The sequence below is a fragment of the Canis lupus genome, chromosome 8, assembly GCF_003254725.2.
Source record: "Canis lupus dingo isolate Sandy chromosome 8, ASM325472v2, whole genome shotgun sequence".
Taxonomy (NCBI): Eukaryota; Metazoa; Chordata; class Mammalia; order Carnivora; family Canidae; genus Canis; species Canis lupus.
The window spans coordinates 22,911,979-22,918,619 of NC_064250.1; the positions used below are offsets into that span (position 1 = coordinate 22,911,979).

Consider the following 6,641-nt stretch of genomic DNA (forward strand, 5'->3'; position numbering starts at 1 on the left):
TCAACAACCATTCTGGTTTCTCTTTGGATGAAAATTCTTCTTTTCCTTTCAGTAACACCCTTTCTCTGTGTATAGCTCATGGTGCTGATCCCATGGGATTGTTCCAGGGATTGGCACATGACTCAGATTTGGTGGAGTAGCTGTCCCTCTAGCTTGAGTTATTGGTTTATGTATGGGCTCAGTGCCAGAAGCATTTCTTTTCTTGCATTTTTTTTCTAACACTACTGGGAAGGAGGCAGTCCTTCCTGAAGTTGTAGTAAACTGGGATTATCTGGGAGCTGTCTTTGTCTTCATGTGGAGAGTCTTTATGAAAATGAAACCAATACATATGGTGTTATTAACATTCACGAACTATGCTTGTGTGTTAGGAACTGGGAGGAAGAAACTGACTATATGTGAAGGATGAATTGTAGTAATTTATGACCAAAGCATCTAGAGAACAGAGGTCATTTTGTTTCTGCATGTGTCTGTGTATCTATTAGCTTGTGGTTGTCAAGATTTAAACACTAATGATTCTAATTCTAGGTGATTATAAGAAATTTATCTACATGATATTAAGAAGCTTATTTCAAATTTTCTCAAAAATTGTAGCATGGATCTTTTCTACTTTGGGTTTACAGTAAATGTCTTATTTTCCTACTTGAAAAATATTTATAAGCTTAGTCTTTTTATTCTTCCATGGACCAATGTTTTCCAAATAAAGATTACTAGGTTTAGCCTTAGTTTGAAGAAATCTATCAAATTGATTTCACTTGTGATCTAAGTTTCATTTTCACTTAAATCTCCAGGGCAGGAAACCTACCAGTTGCACTAACTGTTCTCTTAGTAAGAATTCTGAGTGAAGCTGAGAGCAAATTGCCACAGGCAAATAGAATATATTCTTGAAAAATGCCTTGTTTCTGGCTGCATCTCAAAATAATTGAAACATGATAATTTCCTCAAGCAGGAGTTTAAGGTGCATAATGTATCTAAGAGACATTTCCTAAGACTTCAGCCAGTTAAGCAAGTCTTAGAATTCAAAAGTCATGGTTGCATTTTTATTCAAACAAGTCTGAACATTCAAACCATGCTTCTTTTCCTGAAAGAGATGGAAATGAAAACAACAACAAAACAATGTGTTCTTTTTTTTTTTTTTTTTTTTTTTTGACGTTTTCCACTACCCTGTTTTCCAGTAAAAACAATGTGTTCATTTTTAAGGGTTGGGATGAAAGGATGCTTCTTGATTTAAAAGCTAATAAAAGAGTTACAAATCTCTATGTAAGTGTCAAGTTTTTGTTTTTGTTTTTTTTTCAGGAATTGAAATTCTTTCAAATAACACAATTGATATTCTTTTTCCTAAGGTTTGATCCTTTGGAACTCAATTGTCAGTTTTTCTAAAAGGAAAATACTACAGAAACAATGTTTCAGTCTGGGATAAACAATCACATACCTTCTGATTTGGTGGTTAAAATATTTGCTAATAAATAAAATACTTGCTAATAAAACACTTGCTAATGAGTCTGAATCTTGATTGTTCAGCTCTTCCTCTGAGTCTCAGAGGTAGCCCTGTAACCTCCCTTCAAAACTCCCACCCTCTTATTTTGTAGGATTTTTCCTTTTTTTCTTTTTCCTCACTAGCCTGAGTTGATTCTATTGCTTGCGACTAAAATATTTTAATCATGTGTTCTAAGTGGTTGCACTGTTTCTTTATTATAACAGGCAATGGAAGATGGCTACCCCTGGGAAAAGCACAAATCTTATAATTTTACTCCAAAAGTATTAATGACTCTTTCAAAAGAGATTAAAGTAAATGTTAGCAAAAAAAATCGAGTGATCCCTATCAGCAGTTATGTCCACTTCCACATATAATATTTCATTTGACTTTATATTAGTTTACTAAGGCTACCTAACAAATTACCTCAAACTAGGTGGCTTTAAGTAACAAAAGATTACTCTCTAACAGTTCTGGAGGCCAAAATTCCAAAATCAAGGTGTTGACAAGGTTGGCTCCATCTGAAGTCTCTGAAGGAGAATGTGTTTCATGCCTCTTTCCTAGCTTCTGATGCCTACTGGCAAGTCTTTGAACTTCTTGGCTAGTAGCTGCATAACTTCATTCTCTTCCTTAGTTTTCATATGGGCTTCCCTTCTGTGTCTCTGTATCTTCTCCATTTCTGTCTCATATAAAGATACTTGTCATTGGATTTAGGGCCTACTCTAAATCCAGGATAATCTCACATCTTGAGATTCTTAATTAAATCTGCAAAGACACTATTGTAAAAGAAGATCCTGTTAAGAGGTACTGGGTGTTAGGACATATCTTTTTGGGATTGCTATTCAGCCCATTAGATCCTTTAGTAGTCTGTGAGATGGGTGAAATGTTATTCCCTTTTCACACATGCGTAAACAGAGGCTGAAATCACATATCCAGCACAGTAGAAAAGCAGGACACCAACCAAAAACACCAACCAAAACCTCATTCTAAGACTAGTGCTTTTTCTTCTATGTCACAGCCTCTCTTGACATATTACTTTTGGCTTACATAATCATTTCATCTTTTTTTTTTATATTTTTTTTATTTGAGAGAGAGAGAGAGAACGCTCACGCACATATGCACACAGGGTGAAAGAATCAGACTCCCCACTGAGCAAGGAGCATGACATGGGGCTTGATCCTAGTACCCTGGGATCATGGCCTGAGCTGAAGGCAGATGCTTAACTGACTGAGCCACCCAGGAGCCCTTCATTTTATCTTTTAAATAGAAAATAACACATAGTTTAACATTGTTCATAGGTTTGACAAAGTTATATATTTTATCAGCATCATGTTTCATTTCCTTGATATTAAATGATTCTTGTTAACAAGCTATTCCTAACAAAATCCCTCAGCTTTTCAGAGAGCAAAGGAATTTAAGAGAGAAACCAAATATATTTTTCCTCATCATCCTCAGCCATTATTTTTTTACTCATGATTTTAATCTTCTGTTTATATTGCTATACTTCTGCTTATTCTCATCCCACTTCCAGATCCCTGGGGTTTGGCTAGTGATGAGCACTTCTGAAGAATCCCAGGGAAGGCATGCTGGCTCTGTCTGCAACCCCCTTTTCTTGGCACTCTGTGTAAATAATCAAGGATGCACCTGTTCCATTACAGATATGGGAATAAGACCATGATGCATGTTTGAGTTTTGGGTTTTAAAAGCATCTATTTTGTAGACTGGTCATGTTGAGGTCAGACCACAGAGAGTACAAGGTAACATGTGAATAAACTTGCTGCAAGATATGCCACATGGCAGTAATTTGCCTGAGTGACCTAAGAAGCCTTGTCTATCTTCCCATGTTTTTCTAAGATTTGGAATATTCTACAATCTCACAAAATTCAAATATCCAATTCACATTGAATCATTTATAGAAGTTCAGAATATATAGGAAGGTTGTAATTTGGTTTTATAAAACAATTCTTGACTTAAAAAAAGGTTTCATTCCTGTATTACTGAACTTTTGCCTTATATTAATTTGATTTTATTGCTTAGAAGGGGTTACAAAGTAAACAATATGTGGGTAAAAAGACTAATCTAAAAAATTGAGCATTAAATTTTTTTTCAAATTAAATACCTATTCACATACACATTCTAGTTTCACAAAAATAATTCTTCCTTGAAGTCAGTTCCACATTTTTCAAGAAGTCCTAAAGTCCAGGTTTTGATGTCCTTCTCTTCTCAAATTTGATTAGCAATTAGTTTGTATTCTATGATTTAATTTTTTTTACAAAATTTTTGTACATTAATTTTTTGTACATTATGGTTTTGAGTGCTTATCCCATATCTTATCACCAGACTATCCCGAACCTGGTACTTGTCTTGGTGTCTGCAAGTAATAGCCAAACATACCAAATACTGAGCTATGACTGATACAAGTACAAACTACAATTATTTTAAGCCCAGAACTGATAGCACCATATTTCCTACTATATTACATGATATTTTATTGCAGGTTTGCTGAACAGTGTATCAGACACTGTTCCAGATGCCTTCTATATATTCACATCAGTTTGTGGAAAATTTGAAGACAATGGTTTGTTGGGAAATCATAGCAGCATTGTTATTGTTTTGAGGAATATAATTTTCATCAGAGTTTTGGTTGATAGCCCTTTCTGGAGGATTTAATTCCTATTATGCAAAGTCAGGATCAACCTGACTTTCATCTTCACTTTTCTCTTCTAACCCTGTCCCCTTTCAGTGTTTTCAAGAATTCACATTTTTTATCAATGCCCATTCAAATCAGTTTGGATAGATGAGGCCTGTTGATTAATTTTGTCAACAAGTGCAGAATTTGAGTGATTATACTCTTTTATTAAATTTTTTGTACTAACATTCGTGGCAGCTGATTCAAAAGTATTAGAATTGTCAATATCGTAGGTGGACTTAGGAGTGAAAGAAATCCCAGCTTTAGTTTCTTTAGTTTGGCTTTTCCATACTGAGCTTTTGTAGGAAAAGCAGCACATTTAGGGACTAAGACTTTATACCACTTGAAGCAGCCTTGTTCTTAATTGGCTATAACTAAAAATTTTCTACTCCTGGGAATCCAGATATCTGCCAGTCTTTATTATTTTTTAATTATTATTTTAAAGATTTAATTATTTTAGAGAGTGCATGTGTATGAGTGGGGGGAGAGGCAGAGGGAGAGAATCTTCAAACAGACTCCCCACTGAGCATGGAACCTGATATGGGGCTCAGTCCCACAACCCATAAAATTATGACCTGAGCTGAACCCGGGAGTCAGTTGCTTAACTGACTGAGCCATCCAGGTGCCCCTCTGCCAGTCTTTTATATCATCTTCCTCAATGACCAGCATTCTTAATACTCTAGGTATAGGTTTTAGAGGCTATTCTAAGAAAGAAGCTTAAAAGACTCTTGGTTGAGTATTTGGGTGTTTGGGCATGTAGCCCTATATACCTTAGCTAATGATGTTTAGTTTAATTGTTTCTCATATTCAGGAGTTAAGGATATATACGATCTTCAGCCTCAATCTGTTTGCATTCTCACTTATCTCCCCTTAGCACTCTTCATTCCCACCCCTGGTTTTATTGCTAGGGACATTATTTTTGTGGAGTTGCTTTTTTTCCAGAATGGAAAGTACTGCTGTAAGAATAGGAATTTCTACCATAGTATCTGTCATGGACTGAATGTTTGTGTCCCCCACAAATTCATATGTTTTAAAGTTCTAATTCCCAGTGTGATGGTATTTGGAGATGAGGGCTTTGGGGAAGTAATTAGGTTTAGCTGAGGTCTTAAGAGATGGGTCCTCATGATGGCATTAGTGTCCTTAGAAGAGACCAGCAAGCTTGCTCTCTCTCTCCTTTCTATGTTAGGACACAGCAAAAAGATGGCCATCTGTAAGGCAAGAAGAGAGCTCTTACCAGAACCTAACCATACTGATATCTTGATCTTGGACTTCATAGCCTCCAGAACTGTGAGAAATGTCTGTTGTTTAAGCCATGCAGTCTATGGAATTTTCCTATAGCATTTTGAGCAGACTAAGTATATCCCTTTTAATAATTTATATTTTCAATGCGATTTATCTCCTGTATACACTATCCAATTTTTCTTACCTTACAGTGTTAACTCCATTAGAATGCCCAATACCAGAGTCAAAAATATTTCAAAAATTTTGTTATCTATTATTTTACATTAGAAGAACTTTCTGTCCATGTAAAGTTTTCATAATGCTTCTCAAAATTCAATTATGATTTTTGATGGTAGAGAAGAAAAATTGAAGTTATGCTGTGCCATTTTGGGTTAATTAGTCTTTGATTCAGTAAAGAGCAGTCTTCAATATCTCATGGCAAATCCTAAATCCAATAGGACTGCACAGAAATGTGCTAGGATTTTTCTCTGAAATAGTGTTTTCTAGTTTGTTTTTTAAACTTTGGTTTTTTTTTGAAATGATACCCAGGTTTTCACATCTGAAGGAAAAACATTTTAAATCATCAATGGAGGCATGTAGCTACCTTGGCACTACCATGCTCCTGTGAAATGGCAATATCTTAAATATATTTACACTTTTAATGTCTTCATTTAGAAAAGTTGTCCCACTGTGACATAGAACAAGCTTACATCAGAAATTCCTATAGCTTTAAATAAAGATAAAAATATCTGTCATGAAACTTCAGCAATATTTAAACGGTAATTTGAAACTGTTTAAAGTTCTTAGCATATGGATCAAAAATATCTTATAGCTCTCTGAAGAATACCAATGAAAGGGGAGAAGGCAAAAATTCCACCAACTTAAATCCTTACCATTTATAGTATAAGGCAAAAATTCCACCAACTTAAATTCCTTACCATTTATAATGTTTTGAACCTAAATATGGAAGAAATGTCTGAATCTTTAAAAAATTAAAATTTTGCTATTTTATTTTTATAAGGATCATATAAAAATTATCCAAAACTTAGTTTTTAAAAATTAATTTTCCACTCTTATTATAATAAATTTTGGGGTTAAAAATATTCAAAATGATTATATTCTAAAAAAGGGTCACCTCAAATATCTGGAAACTTTTATTCAAAATCTAGATGATATTCTTTGTATGTGAATTGAGTCTGAGTAATTCCTTTCTAACCAGGGATGCCCTGGCCTGAGTGCTGCTATGCTTAGTCATAGGAC

At 34.6% G+C, this 6,641-nt stretch overlaps 1 pseudogene; it reads right to left on the reverse strand.

Annotated features, from left to right (window-relative positions):
- Window positions 1-4,008: 4,008 nt before the first annotated feature.
- On the reverse strand, window positions 4,009-5,434 carry LOC112657901 (vasculin-like; annotated as a pseudogene).
- Window positions 5,435-6,641: the final 1,207 nt, after the last annotated feature.